The sequence below is a fragment of the Zootermopsis nevadensis genome, unplaced genomic scaffold, assembly GCF_977971745.1.
Source record: "Zootermopsis nevadensis isolate Lab colony 2312 unplaced genomic scaffold, Znev_1.0 Znev_ptg000033l, whole genome shotgun sequence".
Taxonomy (NCBI): Eukaryota; Metazoa; Arthropoda; class Insecta; order Blattodea; family Termopsidae; genus Zootermopsis; species Zootermopsis nevadensis.
Genome location: NW_028259165.1, coordinates 192,148 through 210,043, shown reverse-complemented (window position 1 = coordinate 210,043; position 17,896 = coordinate 192,148). Strand labels below are relative to the sequence as shown.

The 17,896-nt window shown below is 42.5% G+C and overlaps 4 long non-coding RNA genes across 4 annotated transcripts; all 4 read right to left on the bottom strand.

The window, feature by feature from the left end:
- Positions 1-37: 37 nt before the first annotated feature.
- On the bottom strand, positions 38-3,761 carry LOC147871980 (uncharacterized). The gene is made up of 3 exons (XR_015538102.1): positions 3,106-3,761; positions 2,121-2,330; positions 38-635 (listed from the first exon to the last, which is right to left on the bottom strand). It is a non-coding gene; the product is annotated as an uncharacterized LOC147871980 (long non-coding RNA).
- Positions 3,762-4,473: 712 nt separating this feature from the next.
- LOC147871979 (uncharacterized) lies at positions 4,474-6,645 on the bottom strand. The gene is made up of 2 exons (XR_015538125.1): positions 6,545-6,645; positions 4,474-5,071 (listed from the first exon to the last, which is right to left on the bottom strand). It is a non-coding gene; the product is annotated as an uncharacterized LOC147871979 (long non-coding RNA).
- A 2,265-nt stretch (positions 6,646-8,910) lies between these two features.
- LOC147871978 (uncharacterized) lies at positions 8,911-12,634 on the bottom strand. The gene is made up of 3 exons (XR_015538116.1): positions 11,979-12,634; positions 10,994-11,203; positions 8,911-9,508 (listed from the first exon to the last, which is right to left on the bottom strand). It is a non-coding gene; the product is annotated as an uncharacterized LOC147871978 (long non-coding RNA).
- Positions 12,635-13,762: 1,128 nt separating this feature from the next.
- LOC147871977 (uncharacterized) lies at positions 13,763-17,486 on the bottom strand. The gene is made up of 3 exons (XR_015538120.1): positions 16,831-17,486; positions 15,846-16,055; positions 13,763-14,360 (listed from the first exon to the last, which is right to left on the bottom strand). It is a non-coding gene; the product is annotated as an uncharacterized LOC147871977 (long non-coding RNA).
- Positions 17,487-17,896: the final 410 nt, after the last annotated feature.

The following is a 17,896-nucleotide window of genomic DNA, read 5'->3' as shown; positions in this document are numbered from 1 at the left end:
AACTAGTTCCACCCCACCCCCCCACAAAAGACAGAAATGCATACAGAATCAGCACTCTTATTCTGCAGTTGATTGTACACCTACCGACAAATGAGAACACCAGATAATTCCGTAACCCACTTACAACCCAAGAGGCACACTGTTCCCACACAGAAACTTACAGCAATGATTCTTGCATTAAGGCATTTGAAGAGACTAAATATTTGCCATTATGAACTCAAAATCATTTTAGCATTCAAACATTAACTAAACCGAAGCACGACCTCACTACCAACCGAGACAAATATTCCCAATGCCAGTCTTCTTTCACATCTCTAAGAACGTGGCCACAAAGAATTATAGTGCCGACCCAAATGAACTACGTGATGCGCGGAAAGAACAGACCAGAGACATCACAGAACAAACTAGAAACCGAAACTCCCACATGGAAACATCCTCGCTACCAACTCGCTGCACATGAACTACATACGCCAGTCATGGCAGTAAGTTTCCTGTTCTGAAATCAACTCAGTCTGCCAACTGTTGCCGCACATACTCCAATGCTTCTCTGGCAAGCAGTACGCAGGTCAGGTGACACACAGCACGCCGCCCAGTAGAATCTGGAGGAACATTCTATTTCTTGTAATCCGCTACCCCTAGAAAGACAAAATACATTCACATTATACAAATCAAGATTCCTCCGTACATGCATCACACTCCTCTAAGAACAAAAAGTTTTACTTCTTCACACAGTTAACATTTCTACCTCAGCCAATGGACACACTCCTTCCACTTTCACAAGGCAAATTTTGTCATGATCACTACAAACAAACGGATACACAACTTACCAATTCAAATATGGGTATTGACACTCAAACAACAAGCTCCCTCTCTCACAGGCTCATACAAGAGCTCCTGACGTGTGCATGCCGCCCTAGGGAATGATTTCCCCTTCAATACTCTTTCACAAATTTTTGTACATAAACTGCATGTTTAATAACCTCTGCCTGTGTGACACAAACACAAATAAAATTCCAAGCAGAATACAACGTAATTTTATTATGTTCTACATAACTGGAGTAACATAACAGCAGTTCAGTTCAAATACTGGAAGGGAATAATGCTTGAAGCTTATAAGGTTAGATAAATAGCCAAACTCTTTCTTGTAGCCATATGAATGTTACTCCCTCATCCTGGCACTTGCTAAATTGAGGGCAAGTGTTTGAAAGATGCTGCTTTGCTTCACAGAAAGTTTATAAGAATAACTCAGAAATCTGACCAGAGTGGCAAGTATACATATACAATAAATCATCTCAAATCCTTAACAAACTCACAATTTAGCTACTGGTCACAACCTGTATGAATATATATAGATATATCATACCTGGAATAAAAACTTTCACTACAAAGTTATGAGAATAAAGTATAAAAATAATTTTTCACTTCTGGTGACTTTAAAGTTACTTGTCTTGCCGAAAGCTACCACAAACAATGTCTCAACTCCCTGCTAACATCCTTTAATCTCAAAATTACTCCAGTACTGCTACTGATAATGCCTTTATAGACAGTTCCAGGAAAGATCATATTTCTACTGAACCAGAAAAAAAATGTGCTCTCTGAGCATTACGCTCAACTTGTAATTATATATATATATATATATATATAAAAAAAATAGAACCGATATCTAATTATCATAATTACAGGAAACGATTCGGTCTTATAAATACAGACACTATTAAAGAATTTACGACACACGTAAATAACGAAAACTGGGAGTCAGATTCAAAATTCAGCACAATCCCAAATATCTTCTTAAAATATTTTCAAGCAAGTTTCCCCATCAGAACAGAGAAAAACATGTTTGAAAATAATGAATGTCTACTTATAGACAAATTACATTACAAACGGCATTCTCTAAAATATTTTAAAAAGACATGTATAAACTTAATCTCAAACAACGTCCTTGCAGGTGAACAATTTGGTGATAGAAAAAATCTCTCAACTGATAAAGCGGTTCAATTTTACACATAAAATCTTAAATGCACTAAATAATAAAGTGCATGTTGGTGGAATATTTAGTCATCTTGCCAAAGAATTCGATTGTGTAAATCATCTGATAAACATATTTCTCGTATACTTACACAACGCATGTCAAGTTGAGACAGAGATCAATCTCTCGCAGACATGAGGTCCTTCATGATAACAGCCGATTTCCTGTTGTCATATCAGAGAGCCAGCAAAGTGTTTCTGCACATACTCCACTCTTTTCCTGGCAACCAGTAGTCAGGTCAGGTGACGCAGCCTTCAACCTCAGTAAAGTCCCATGGATCAATCAAGCTGCTTCTCCGCAGCTATCACCAGAAAAAAAATGCTATCACATTCAACATATCAAGTTCGCCCCACCCCAAAAAAGACAGAAACAACACTCTTATTACACAGTTGATCGAACACCTACTTGCAGTCTGGGGAGCACACCATTGCTAAACACGTATTACTTGACGCTGCAAGACGAACATACTGATATTCCTGTACATCGCACATTAGTGACGAGGAATCTTTCTCCAAAGGCTACGAATGTCTATCCTCATTCTGTTTCCTATGCCTATTGACAATGGAGCTTCAAATCTGTACTATTTTTATTGTGGCATTTGAGCACTTTGTTTTACACCAGTCTGTATTATTGCATTGTTGTACTGTTCCCTCTTATGAACACACAGTTATGTGGATCTAACTACGAGCTGCATTTTGTGGGCCAATTAATATGCTGTGTCTTGGAGAAATATTGGTCCCCAACATCCTATTTTGTGTCAGGTGGATAGCAACAAGGTGTTACAGGCCATTTAACAGCAGCCACTACTGTCACTAAAAACTCTGCAACTACTTCCCACACACACATCAGATGAGCCCCATTCAACTTCTGTTGCCACATATTTTACTTTCACTGTGCTTTAAAGCCTTTCTCCTTTCCACAAATATGGTGACATTCGAAATCTCAGCACCAGCAAATACAACATCAAAGTTACAAGCGGCACTGTAATGATAAATGGTGCCACATATTTTCTTGGACAGACTTAACTCTATTACATGACAAGCTCATCTAATACATCATACAGCTCATGTACTTACACAAAGCCCTTCATGATCACAGCAAATTTCCTGTAGTGGTACGAAATCAGCCGCACATACACAGAAGAAGGCAATGGCAAACCACTTCTGGATCATCTGCCAAGAGGTCGGTGAAGTTTGGTGGCCTGTGACGAAGTATGTGTGGCTTGTCAGCAGAGATATGTGGCCTACGATTCAAGGAAGCGTGACTTGTCAGTCGCCGGGCGTTGCTTTTCAGGACGCAGCATAAAACAACCAACCTATGCCACTCGTCAGGTAGCCAGCCACTGAAGCAGCCTAACCCGACTTACCTAAGACCGCGAGCAAGAAGCCTCCATAACAGAGCAGACCGCTGCAGACGAAGGATAGCCAAACGTAAGTCTCGAACTGAGCACGTAACCAGCGACGGACGTAGCCTACTCCAACCAATCTATGCACTTAAGCGTGTATGCTGCTTAGAACGCAGCCAACTATCAGAAAATTAAACACGCTACGATGTAGCTCGCTTGCCTCAAAAAAATTACAGATACCCTTAACCTACTTCACATGCAGCCTTAACCAACATACGACTCCCAGCTACTTGATGCCGACTGGGCTAGAGAACCTATTCACGTCAGCCGGTCGCCTACATTGGACGCACACTAAACTAACCAACCTATGCCACTTACGACTTTCGGTTTTGGACTTCGGGCTTTGGGTTCTGGGATTTCGGCTCTCGGCTTTTGGCTATTGCCTGTCGGCTTTGGGCTTTAGGCATTCTGCACTCCACTTTCAGCCTACGGCCTACCGGCTTCCGGCTTCGGGCCTCCAGCTTCCAGCGACAGGCTTCCGGCCTCCGGCCTCGGGCCTACGTCTTTAGGTTTCGGCCTACGGCCTACCGCCTTTGGGCTTTGGTCTTTGGAATTGGACTTTGGAATTTGATAAGAGATTCAACACATCTAGATACCCTTAACCTACTTCACATGCAGCCTTGACCAACATACGACTCCCAGCTGCTTGAAGCAGCCTCGGCTAAAGCACCTAATCACGTCAGCCGGTCGCCTACATTGGACGCACACTAAACTAACCAACCTATGCCACTTACGACTTTCGGTTTTGGACTTCGGGCTTTGGGTTCTGGGATTTCGGCTCTCGGCTTTTGGCTATTGCCTGTCGGCTTTGGGCTTTAGGCATTCTGCACTCCACTTTCAGCCTACGGCCTACCGGCTTCCGGCTTCGGGCCTCCAGCTTCCAGCGACAGGCTTCCGGCCTCCGGCCTCGGGCCTACGTCTTTAGGTTTCGGCCTACGGCCTACCGCCTTTGGGCTTTGGTCTTTGGAATTGGACTTTGGAATTTTATAAGAGATTCAACACAACTAGTTCCACCCCACCCCCCCACAAAAGACAGAAATGCATACAGAATCAGCACTCTTATTCTGCAGTTGATTGTACACCTACCGACAAATGAGAACACCAGATAATTCCGTAACCCACTTACAACCCAAGAGGCACACTGTTCCCACACAGAAACTTACAGCAATGATTCTTGCATTAAGGCATTTGAAGAGACTAAATATTTGCCATTATGAACTCAAAATCATTTTAGCATTCAAACATTAACTAAACCGAAGCACGACCTCACTACCAACCGAGACAAATATTCCCAATGCCAGTCTTCTTTCACATCTCTAAGAACGTGGCCACAAAGAATTATAGTGCCGACCCAAATGAACTACGTGATGCGCGGAAAGAACAGACCAGAGACATCACAGAACAAACTAGAAACCGAAACTCCCACATGGAAACATCCTCGCTACCAACTCGCTGCACATGAACTACATACGCCAGTCATGGCAGTAAGTTTCCTGTTCTGAAATCAACTCAGTCTGCCAACTGTTGCCGCACATACTCCAATGCTTCTCTGGCAAGCAGTACGCAGGTCAGGTGACACACAGCACGCCGCCCAGTAGAATCTGGAGGAACATTCTATTTCTTGTAATCCGCTACCCCTAGAAAGACAAAATACATTCACATTATACAAATCAAGATTCCTCCGTACATGCATCACACTCCTCTAAGAACAAAAAGTTTTACTTCTTCACACAGTTAACATTTCTACCTCAGCCAATGGACACACTCCTTCCACTTTCACAAGGCAAATTTTGTCATGATCACTACAAACAAACGGATACACAACTTACCAATTCAAATATGGGTATTGACACTCAAACAACAAGCTCCCTCTCTCACAGGCTCATACAAGAGCTCCTGACGTGTGCATGCCGCCCTAGGGAATGATTTCCCCTTCAATACTCTTTCACAAATTTTTGTACATAAACTGCATGTTTAATAACCTCTGCCTGTGTGACACAAACACAAATAAAATTCCAAGCAGAATACAACGTAATTTTATTATGTTCTACATAACTGGAGTAACATAACAGCAGTTCAGTTCAAATACTGGAAGGGAATAATGCTTGAAGCTTATAAGGTTAGATAAATAGCCAAACTCTTTCTTGTAGCCATATGAATGTTACTCCCTCATCCTGGCACTTGCTAAATTGAGGGCAAGTGTTTGAAAGATGCTGCTTTGCTTCACAGAAAGTTTATAAGAATAACTCAGAAATCTGACCAGAGTGGCAAGTATACATATACAATAAATCATCTCAAATCCTTAACAAACTCACAATTTAGCTACTGGTCACAACCTGTATGAATATATATAGATATATCATACCTGGAATAAAAACTTTCACTACAAAGTTATGAGAATAAAGTATAAAAATAATTTTTCACTTCTGGTGACTTTAAAGTTACTTGTCTTGCCGAAAGCTACCACAAACAATGTCTCAACTCCCTGCTAACATCCTTTAATCTCAAAATTACTCCAGTACTGCTACTGATAATGCCTTTATAGACAGTTCCAGGAAAGATCATATTTCTACTGAACCAGAAAAAAAATGTGCTCTCTGAGCATTACGCTCAACTTGTAATTATATATATATAAAAAAAATAGAACCGATATCTAATTATCATAATTACAGGAAACGATTCGGTCTTATAAATACAGACACTATTAAAGAATTTACGACACACGTAAATAACGAAAACTGGGAGTCAGATTCAAAATTCAGCACAATCCCAAATATCTTCTTAAAATATTTTCAAGCAAGTTTCCCCATCAGAACAGAGAAAAACATGTTTGAAAATAATGAATGTCTACTTATAGACAAATTACATTACAAACGGCATTCTCTAAAATATTTTAAAAAGACATGTATAAACTTAATCTCAAACAACGTCCTTGCAGGTGAACAATTTGGTGATAGAAAAAATCTCTCAACTGATAAAGCGGTTCAATTTTACACATAAAATCTTAAATGCACTAAATAATAAAGTGCATGTTGGTGGAATATTTAGTCATCTTGCCAAAGAATTCGATTGTGTAAATCATCTGATAAACATATTTCTCGTATACTTACACAACGCATGTCAAGTTGAGACAGAGATCAATCTCTCGCAGACATGAGGTCCTTCATGATAACAGCCGATTTCCTGTTGTCATATCAGAGAGCCAGCAAAGTGTTTCCAGCAAAGTGTTTCTGCACATACTCCACTCTTTTCCTGGCAACCAGTAGTCAGGTCAGGTGACGCAGCCTTCAACCTCAGTAAAGTCCCATGGATCAATCAAGCTGCTTCTCCGCAGCTATCACCAGAAAAAAAATGCTATCACATTCAACATATCAAGTTCGCCCCACCCCAAAAAAGACAGAAACAACACTCTTATTACACAGTTGATCGAACACCTACTTGCAGTCTGGGGAGCACACCATTGCTAAACACGTATTACTTGACGCTGCAAGACGAACATACTGATATTCCTGTACATCGCACATTAGTGACGAGGAATCTTTCTCCAAAGGCTACGAATGTCTATCCTCATTCTGTTTCCTATGCCTATTGACAATGGAGCTTCAAATCTGTACTATTTTTATTGTGGCATTTGAGCACTTTGTTTTACACCAGTCTGTATTATTGCATTGTTGTACTGTTCCCTCTTATGAACACACAGTTATGTGTCTAACTACGAGCTGCATTTTGTGGGCCAATTAATATGCTGTGTCTTGGAGAAATATTGGTCCCCAACATCCTATTTTGTGTCAGGTGGATAGCAACAAGGTGTTACAGGCCATTTAACAGCAGCCACTACTGTCACTAAAAACTCTGCAACTACTTCCCACACACACATCAGATGAGCCCCATTCAACTTCTGTTGCCACATATTTTACTTTCACTGTGCTTTAAAGCCTTTCTCCTTTCCACAAATATGGTGACATTCGAAATCTCAGCACCAGCAAATACAACATCAAAGTTACAAGCGGCACTGTAATGATAAATGGTGCCACATATTTTCTTGGACAGACTTAACTCTATTACATGACAAGCTCATCTAATACATCATACAGCTCATGTACTTACACAAAGCCCTTCATGATCACAGCAAATTTCCTGTAGTGGTACGAAATCAGCCGCACATACACAGAAGAAGGCAATGGCAAACCACTTCTGGATCATCTGCCAAGAGGTCGGTGAAGTTTGGTGGCCTGTGACGAAGTATGTGTGGCTTGTCAGCAGAGATATGTGGCCTACGATTCAAGGAAGCGTGACTTGTCAGTCGCCGGGCGTTGCTTTTCAGGACGCAGCATAAAACAACCAACCTATGCCACTCGTCAGGTAGCCAGCCACTGAAGCAGCCTAACCCGACTTACCTAAGACCGCGAGCAAGAAGCCTCCATAACAGAGCAGACCGCTGCAGACGAAGGATAGCCAAACGTAAGTCTCGAACTGAGCACGTAACCAGCGACGGACGTAGCCTACTCCAACCAATCTATGCACTTAAGCGTGTATGCTGCTTAGAACGCAGCCAACTATCAGAAAATTAAACACGCTACGATGTAGCTCGCTTGCCTCAAAAAAATTACAGATACCCTTAACCTACTTCACATGCAGCCTTAACCAACATACGACTCCCAGCTACTTGATGCCGACTGGGCTAGAGAACCTATTCACGTCAGCCGGTCGCCTACATTGGACGCACACTAAACTAACCAACCTATGCCACTTACGACTTTCGGTTTTGGACTTCGGGCTTTGGGTTCTGGGATTTCGGCTCTCGGCTTTTGGCTATTGCCTGTCGGCTTTGGGCTTTAGGCATTCTGCACTCCACTTTCAGCCTACGGCCTACCGGCTTCCGGCTTCGGGCCTCCAGCTTCCAGCGACAGGCTTCCGGCCTCCGGCCTCGGGCCTACGTCTTTAGGTTTCGGCCTACGGCCTACCGCCTTTGGGCTTTGGTCTTTGGAATTGGACTTTGGAATTTGATAAGAGATTCAACACATCTAGATACCCTTAACCTACTTCACATGCAGCCTTGACCAACATACGACTCCCAGCTGCTTGAAGCAGCCTCGGCTAAAGCACCTAATCACGTCAGCCGGTCGCCTACATTGGACGCACACTAAACTAACCAACCTATGCCACTTACGACTTTCGGTTTTGGACTTCGGGCTTTGGGTTCTGGGATTTCGGCTCTCGGCTTTTGGCTATTGCCTGTCGGCTTTGGGCTTTAGGCATTCTGCACTCCACTTTCAGCCTACGGCCTACCGGCTTCCGGCTTCGGGCCTCCAGCTTCCAGCGACAGGCTTCCGGCCTCCGGCCTCGGGCCTACGTCTTTAGGTTTCGGCCTACGGCCTACCGCCTTTGGGCTTTGGTCTTTGGAATTGGACTTTGGAATTTTATAAGAGATTCAACACAACTAGTTCCACCCCACCCCCCCCACAAAAGACAGAAATGCATACAGAATCAGCACTCTTATTCTGCAGTTGATTGTACACCTACCGACAAATGAGAACACCAGATAATTCCGTAACCCACTTACAACCCAAGAGGCACACTGTTCCCACACAGAAACTTACAGCAATGATTCTTGCATTAAGGCATTTGAAGAGACTAAATATTTGCCATTATGAACTCAAAATCATTTTAGCATTCAAACATTAACTAAACCGAAGCACGACCTCACTACCAACCGAGACAAATATTCCCAATGCCAGTCTTCTTTCACATCTCTAAGAACGTGGCCACAAAGAATTATAGTGCCGACCCAAATGAACTACGTGATGCGCGGAAAGAACAGACCAGAGACATCACAGAACAAACTAGAAACCGAAACTCCCACATGGAAACATCCTCGCTACCAACTCGCTGCACATGAACTACATACGCCAGTCATGGCAGTAAGTTTCCTGTTCTGAAATCAACTCAGTCTGCCAACTGTTGCCGCACATACTCCAATGCTTCTCTGGCAAGCAGTACGCAGGTCAGGTGACACACAGCACGCCGCCCAGTAGAATCTGGAGGAACATTCTATTTCTTGTAATCCGCTACCCCTAGAAAGACAAAATACATTCACATTATACAAATCAAGATTCCTCCGTACATGCATCACACTCCTCTAAGAACAAAAAGTTTTACTTCTTCACACAGTTAACATTTCTACCTCAGCCAATGGACACACTCCTTCCACTTTCACAAGGCAAATTTTGTCATGATCACTACAAACAAACGGATACACAACTTACCAATTCAAATATGGGTATTGACACTCAAACAACAAGCTCCCTCTCTCACAGGCTCATACAAGAGCTCCTGACGTGTGCATGCCGCCCTAGGGAATGATTTCCCCTTCAATACTCTTTCACAAATTTTTGTACATAAACTGCATGTTTAATAACCTCTGCCTGTGTGACACAAACACAAATAAAATTCCAAGCAGAATACAACGTAATTTTATTATGTTCTACATAACTGGAGTAACATAACAGCAGTTCAGTTCAAATACTGGAAGGGAATAATGCTTGAAGCTTATAAGGTTAGATAAATAGCCAAACTCTTTCTTGTAGCCATATGAATGTTACTCCCTCATCCTGGCACTTGCTAAATTGAGGGCAAGTGTTTGAAAGATGCTGCTTTGCTTCACAGAAAGTTTATAAGAATAACTCAGAAATCTGACCAGAGTGGCAAGTATACATATACAATAAATCATCTCAAATCCTTAACAAACTCACAATTTAGCTACTGGTCACAACCTGTATGAATATATATAGATATATCATACCTGGAATAAAAACTTTCACTACAAAGTTATGAGAATAAAGTATAAAAATAATTTTTCACTTCTGGTGACTTTAAAGTTACTTGTCTTGCCGAAAGCTACCACAAACAATGTCTCAACTCCCTGCTAACATCCTTTAATCTCAAAATTACTCCAGTACTGCTACTGATAATGCCTTTATAGACAGTTCCAGGAAAGATCATATTTCTACTGAACCAGAAAAAAAATGTGCTCTCTGAGCATTACGCTCAACTTGTAATTATATATATATATATATATATATAAAAAAAATAGAACCGATATCTAATTATCATAATTACAGGAAACGATTCGGTCTTATAAATACAGACACTATTAAAGAATTTACGACACACGTAAATAACGAAAACTGGGAGTCAGATTCAAAATTCAGCACAATCCCAAATATCTTCTTAAAATATTTTCAAGCAAGTTTCCCCATCAGAACAGAGAAAAACATGTTTGAAAATAATGAATGTCTACTTATAGACAAATTACATTACAAACGGCATTCTCTAAAATATTTTAAAAAGACATGTATAAACTTAATCTCAAACAACGTCCTTGCAGGTGAACAATTTGGTGATAGAAAAAATCTCTCAACTGATAAAGCGGTTCAATTTTACACATAAAATCTTAAATGCACTAAATAATAAAGTGCATGTTGGTGGAATATTTAGTCATCTTGCCAAAGAATTCGATTGTGTAAATCATCTGATAAACATATTTCTCGTATACTTACACAACGCATGTCAAGTTGAGACAGAGATCAATCTCTCGCAGACATGAGGTCCTTCATGATAACAGCCGATTTCCTGTTGTCATATCAGAGAGCCAGCAAAGTGTTTCTGCACATACTCCACTCTTTTCCTGGCAACCAGTAGTCAGGTCAGGTGACGCAGCCTTCAACCTCAGTAAAGTCCCATGGATCAATCAAGCTGCTTCTCCGCAGCTATCACCAGAAAAAAAATGCTATCACATTCAACATATCAAGTTCGCCCCACCCCAAAAAAGACAGAAACAACACTCTTATTACACAGTTGATCGAACACCTACTTGCAGTCTGGGGAGCACACCATTGCTAAACACGTATTACTTGACGCTGCAAGACGAACATACTGATATTCCTGTACATCGCACATTAGTGACGAGGAATCTTTCTCCAAAGGCTACGAATGTCTATCCTCATTCTGTTTCCTATGCCTATTGACAATGGAGCTTCAAATCTGTACTATTTTTATTGTGGCATTTGAGCACTTTGTTTTACACCAGTCTGTATTATTGCATTGTTGTACTGTTCCCTCTTATGAACACACAGTTATGTGGATCTAACTACGAGCTGCATTTTGTGGGCCAATTAATATGCTGTGTCTTGGAGAAATATTGGTCCCCAACATCCTATTTTGTGTCAGGTGGATAGCAACAAGGTGTTACAGGCCATTTAACAGCAGCCACTACTGTCACTAAAAACTCTGCAACTACTTCCCACACACACATCAGATGAGCCCCATTCAACTTCTGTTGCCACATATTTTACTTTCACTGTGCTTTAAAGCCTTTCTCCTTTCCACAAATATGGTGACATTCGAAATCTCAGCACCAGCAAATACAACATCAAAGTTACAAGCGGCACTGTAATGATAAATGGTGCCACATATTTTCTTGGACAGACTTAACTCTATTACATGACAAGCTCATCTAATACATCATACAGCTCATGTACTTACACAAAGCCCTTCATGATCACAGCAAATTTCCTGTAGTGGTACGAAATCAGCCGCACATACACAGAAGAAGGCAATGGCAAACCACTTCTGGATCATCTGCCAAGAGGTCGGTGAAGTTTGGTGGCCTGTGACGAAGTATGTGTGGCTTGTCAGCAGAGATATGTGGCCTACGATTCAAGGAAGCGTGACTTGTCAGTCGCCGGGCGTTGCTTTTCAGGACGCAGCATAAAACAACCAACCTATGCCACTCGTCAGGTAGCCAGCCACTGAAGCAGCCTAACCCGACTTACCTAAGACCGCGAGCAAGAAGCCTCCATAACAGAGCAGACCGCTGCAGACGAAGGATAGCCAAACGTAAGTCTCGAACTGAGCACGTAACCAGCGACGGACGTAGCCTACTCCAACCAATCTATGCACTTAAGCGTGTATGCTGCTTAGAACGCAGCCAACTATCAGAAAATTAAACACGCTACGATGTAGCTCGCTTGCCTCAAAAAAATTACAGATACCCTTAACCTACTTCACATGCAGCCTTAACCAACATACGACTCCCAGCTACTTGATGCCGACTGGGCTAGAGAACCTATTCACGTCAGCCGGTCGCCTACATTGGACGCACACTAAACTAACCAACCTATGCCACTTACGACTTTCGGTTTTGGACTTCGGGCTTTGGGTTCTGGGATTTCGGCTCTCGGCTTTTGGCTATTGCCTGTCGGCTTTGGGCTTTAGGCATTCTGCACTCCACTTTCAGCCTACGGCCTACCGGCTTCCGGCTTCGGGCCTCCAGCTTCCAGCGACAGGCTTCCGGCCTCCGGCCTCGGGCCTACGTCTTTAGGTTTCGGCCTACGGCCTACCGCCTTTGGGCTTTGGTCTTTGGAATTGGACTTTGGAATTTGATAAGAGATTCAACACATCTAGATACCCTTAACCTACTTCACATGCAGCCTTGACCAACATACGACTCCCAGCTGCTTGAAGCAGCCTCGGCTAAAGCACCTAATCACGTCAGCCGGTCGCCTACATTGGACGCACACTAAACTAACCAACCTATGCCACTTACGACTTTCGGTTTTGGACTTCGGGCTTTGGGTTCTGGGATTTCGGCTCTCGGCTTTTGGCTATTGCCTGTCGGCTTTGGGCTTTAGGCATTCTGCACTCCACTTTCAGCCTACGGCCTACCGGCTTCCGGCTTCGGGCCTCCAGCTTCCAGCGACAGGCTTCCGGCCTCCGGCCTCGGGCCTACGTCTTTAGGTTTCGGCCTACGGCCTACCGCCTTTGGGCTTTGGTCTTTGGAATTGGACTTTGGAATTTGATAAGAGATTCAACACATCTAGATACCCTTAACCTACTTCACATGCAGCCTTGACCAACATACGACTCCCAGCTGCTTGAAGCAGCCTCGGCTAAAGCACCTAATCACGTCAGCCGGTCGCCTACATTGGACGCACACTAAACTAACCAACCTATGCCACTTACGACTTTCGGTTTTGGACTTCGGGCTTTGGGTTCTGGGATTTCGGCTCTCGGCTTTTGGCTATTGCCTGTCGGCTTTGGGCTTTAGGCATTCTGCACTCCACTTTCAGCCTACGGCCTACCGGCTTCCGGCTTCGGGCCTCCAGCTTCCAGCGACAGGCTTCCGGCCTCCGGCCTCGGGCCTACGTCTTTAGGTTTCGGCCTACGGCCTACCGCCTTTGGGCTTTGGTCTTTGGAATTGGACTTTGGAATTTTATAAGAGATTCAACACAACTAGTTCCACCCCACCCCCCCACAAAAGACAGAAATGCATACAGAATCAGCACTCTTATTCTGCAGTTGATTGTACACCTACCGACAAATGAGAACACCAGATAATTCCGTAACCCACTTACAACCCAAGAGGCACACTGTTCCCACACAGAAACTTACAGCAATGATTCTTGCATTAAGGCATTTGAAGAGACTAAATATTTGCCATTATGAACTCAAAATCATTTTAGCATTCAAACATTAACTAAACCGAAGCACGACCTCACTACCAACCGAGACAAATATTCCCAATGCCAGTCTTCTTTCACATCTCTAAGAACGTGGCCACAAAGAATTATAGTGCCGACCCAAATGAACTACGTGATGCGCGGAAAGAACAGACCAGAGACATCACAGAACAAACTAGAAACCGAAACTCCCACATGGAAACATCCTCGCTACCAACTCGCTGCACATGAACTACATACGCCAGTCATGGCAGTAAGTTTCCTGTTCTGAAATCAACTCAGTCTGCCAACTGTTGCCGCACATACTCCAATGCTTCTCTGGCAAGCAGTACGCAGGTCAGGTGACACACAGCACGCCGCCCAGTAGAATCTGGAGGAACATTCTATTTCTTGTAATCCGCTACCCCTAGAAAGACAAAATACATTCACATTATACAAATCAAGATTCCTCCGTACATGCATCACACTCCTCTAAGAACAAAAAGTTTTACTTCTTCACACAGTTAACATTTCTACCTCAGCCAATGGACACACTCCTTCCACTTTCACAAGGCAAATTTTGTCATGATCACTACAAACAAACGGATACACAACTTACCAATTCAAATATGGGTATTGACACTCAAACAACAAGCTCCCTCTCTCACAGGCTCATACAAGAGCTCCTGACGTGTGCATGCCGCCCTAGGGAATGATTTCCCCTTCAATACTCTTTCACAAATTTTTGTACATAAACTGCATGTTTAATAACCTCTGCCTGTGTGACACAAACACAAATAAAATTCCAAGCAGAATACAACGTAATTTTATTATGTTCTACATAACTGGAGTAACATAACAGCAGTTCAGTTCAAATACTGGAAGGGAATAATGCTTGAAGCTTATAAGGTTAGATAAATAGCCAAACTCTTTCTTGTAGCCATATGAATGTTACTCCCTCATCCTGGCACTTGCTAAATTGAGGGCAAGTGTTTGAAAGATGCTGCTTTGCTTCACAGAAAGTTTATAAGAATAACTCAGAAATCTGACCAGAGTGGCAAGTATACATATACAATAAATCATCTCAAATCCTTAACAAACTCACAATTTAGCTACTGGTCACAACCTGTATGAATATATATAGATATATCATACCTGGAATAAAAACTTTCACTACAAAGTTATGAGAATAAAGTATAAAAATAATTTTTCACTTCTGGTGACTTTAAAGTTACTTGTCTTGCCGAAAGCTACCACAAACAATGTCTCAACTCCCTGCTAACATCCTTTAATCTCAAAATTACTCCAGTACTGCTACTGATAATGCCTTTATAGACAGTTCCAGGAAAGATCATATTTCTACTGAACCAGAAAAAAAATGTGCTCTCTGAGCATTACGCTCAACTTGTAATTATATATATATATATATATATATAAAAAAAATAGAACCGATATCTAATTATCATAATTACAGGAAACGATTCGGTCTTATAAATACAGACACTATTAAAGAATTTACGACACACGTAAATAACGAAAACTGGGAGTCAGATTCAAAATTCAGCACAATCCCAAATATCTTCTTAAAATATTTTCAAGCAAGTTTCCCCATCAGAACAGAGAAAAACATGTTTGAAAATAATGAATGTCTACTTATAGACAAATTACATTACAAACGGCATTCTCTAAAATATTTTAAAAAGACATGTATAAACTTAATCTCAAACAACGTCCTTGCAGGTGAACAATTTGGTGATAGAAAAAATCTCTCAACTGATAAAGCGGTTCAATTTTACACATAAAATCTTAAATGCACTAAATAATAAAGTGCATGTTGGTGGAATATTTAGTCATCTTGCCAAAGAATTCGATTGTGTAAATCATCTGATAAACATATTTCTCGTATACTTACACAACGCATGTCAAGTTGAGACAGAGATCAATCTCTCGCAGACATGAGGTCCTTCATGATAACAGCCGATTTCCTGTTGTCATATCAGAGAGCCAGCAAAGTGTTTCTGCACATACTCCACTCTTTTCCTGGCAACCAGTAGTCAGGTCAGGTGACGCAGCCTTCAACCTCAGTAAAGTCCCATGGATCAATCAAGCTGCTTCTCCGCAGCTATCACCAGAAAAAAAATGCTATCACATTCAACATATCAAGTTCGCCCCACCCCAAAAAAGACAGAAACAACACTCTTATTACACAGTTGATCGAACACCTACTTGCAGTCTGGGGAGCACACCATTGCTAAACACGTATTACTTGACGCTGCAAGACGAACATACTGATATTCCTGTACATCGCACATTAGTGACGAGGAATCTTTCTCCAAAGGCTACGAATGTCTATCCTCATTCTGTTTCCTATGCCTATTGACAATGGAGCTTCAAATCTGTACTATTTTTATTGTGGCATTTGAGCACTTTGTTTTACACCAGTCTGTATTATTGCATTGTTGTACTGTTCCCTCTTATGAACACACAGTTATGTGGATCTAACTACGAGCTGCATTTTGTGGGCCAATTAATATGCTGTGTCTTGGAGAAATATTGGTCCCCAACATCCTATTTTGTGTCAGGTGGATAGCAACAAGGTGTTACAGGCCATTTAACAGCAGCCACTACTGTCACTAAAAACTCTGCAACTACTTCCCACACACACATCAGATGAGCCCCATTCAACTTCTGTTGCCACATATTTTACTTTCACTGTGCTTTAAAGCCTTTCTCCTTTCCACAAATATGGTGACATTCGAAATCTCAGCACCAGCAAATACAACATCAAAGTTACAAGCGGCACTGTAATGATAAATGGTGCCACATATTTTCTTGGACAGACTTAACTCTATTACATGACAAGCTCATCTAATACATCATACAGCTCATGTACTTACACAAAGCCCTTCATGATCACAGCAAATTTCCTGTAGTGGTACGAAATCAGCCGCACATACACAGAAGAAGGCAATGGCAAACCACTTCTGGATCATCTGCCAAGAGGTCGGTGAAGTTTGGTGGCCTGTGACGAAGTATGTGTGGCTTGTCAGCAGAGATATGTGGCCTACGATTCAAGGAAGCGTGACTTGTCAGTCGCCGGGCGTTGCTTTTCAGGACGCAGCATAAAACAACCAACCTATGCCACTCGTCAGGTAGCCAGCCACTGAAGCAGCCTAACCCGACTTACCTAAGACCGCGAGCAAGAAGCCTCCATAACAGAGCAGACCGCTGCAGACGAAGGATAGCCAAACGTAAGTCTCGAACTGAGCACGTAACCAGCGACGGACGTAGCCTACTCCAACCAATCTATGCACTTAAGCGTGTATGCTGCTTAGAACGCAGCCAACTATCAGAAAATTAAACACGCTACGATGTAGCTCGCTTGCCTCAAAAAAATTACAGATACCCTTAACCTACTTCACATGCAGCCTTAACCAACATACGACTCCCAGCTACTTGATGCCGACTGGGCTAGAGAACCTATTCACGTCAGCCGGTCGCCTACATTGGACGCACACTAAACTAACCAACCTATGCCACTTACGACTTTCGGTTTTGGACTTCGGGCTTTGGGTTCTGGGATTTCGGCTCTCGGCTTTTGGCTATTGCCTGTCGGCTTTGGGCTTTAGGCATTCTGCACTCCACTTTCAGCCTACGGCCTACCGGCTTCCGGCTTCGGGCCTCCAGCTTCCAGCGACAGGCTTCCGGCCTCCGGCCTCGGGCCTACGTCTTTAGGTTTCGGCCTACGGCCTACCGCCTTTGGGCTTTGGTCTTTGGAATTGGACTTTGGAATTTGATAAGAGATTCAACACATCTAGATACCCTTAACCTACTTCACATGCAGCCTTGACCAACATACGACTCCCAGCTGCTTGAAGCAGCCTCGGCTAAAGCACCTAATCACGTCAGCCGGTCGCCTACATTGGACGCACACTAAACTAACCAACCTATGCCACTTACGAC